Source organism: Alligator sinensis, unplaced genomic scaffold, assembly GCF_000455745.1.
Source record: "Alligator sinensis unplaced genomic scaffold, ASM45574v1 scaffold16_1, whole genome shotgun sequence".
NCBI lineage: Eukaryota > Metazoa > Chordata > Crocodylia > Alligatoridae > Alligator > Alligator sinensis.
In genome coordinates, this window is record NW_005842045.1 from 406,933 (window position 1) to 407,332 (window position 400).

Sequence of the window (400 nt, forward strand, 5' to 3'; positions counted from 1 at the left end):
TAAGCAATTTAGTATTGTTTTCCTCTAACAGCAGTTACTGTACACAAGAAGAAAAAAAGACTAAAATTATTAAAGACTTCTGGGAACTTGGGAGTGGAAGCAACTTGAAAGTCTTTCTTTTTGTTTATTTTGGATATTTCTAAAATACCCAGCGAAATACAAATATATCAGTCTGGGCAATGTGTTTAGTGGTTGCACAAGCAAACATGATATATATTTTTGAGAGCTGAGAATTTTTAATCTGATCTTTCACCAGTTTCGATCTTTCATTATTTTCTATCTGCTACAAGGCAACAGCATCATGATTCATTAATACTGTTTTATGGCCTCCTTGTCCTCAGTAAGATAGACAGGAAGTTCAATGACAAGTTCCTAATGTGAGGTTTTGGCCGGGGGGGGG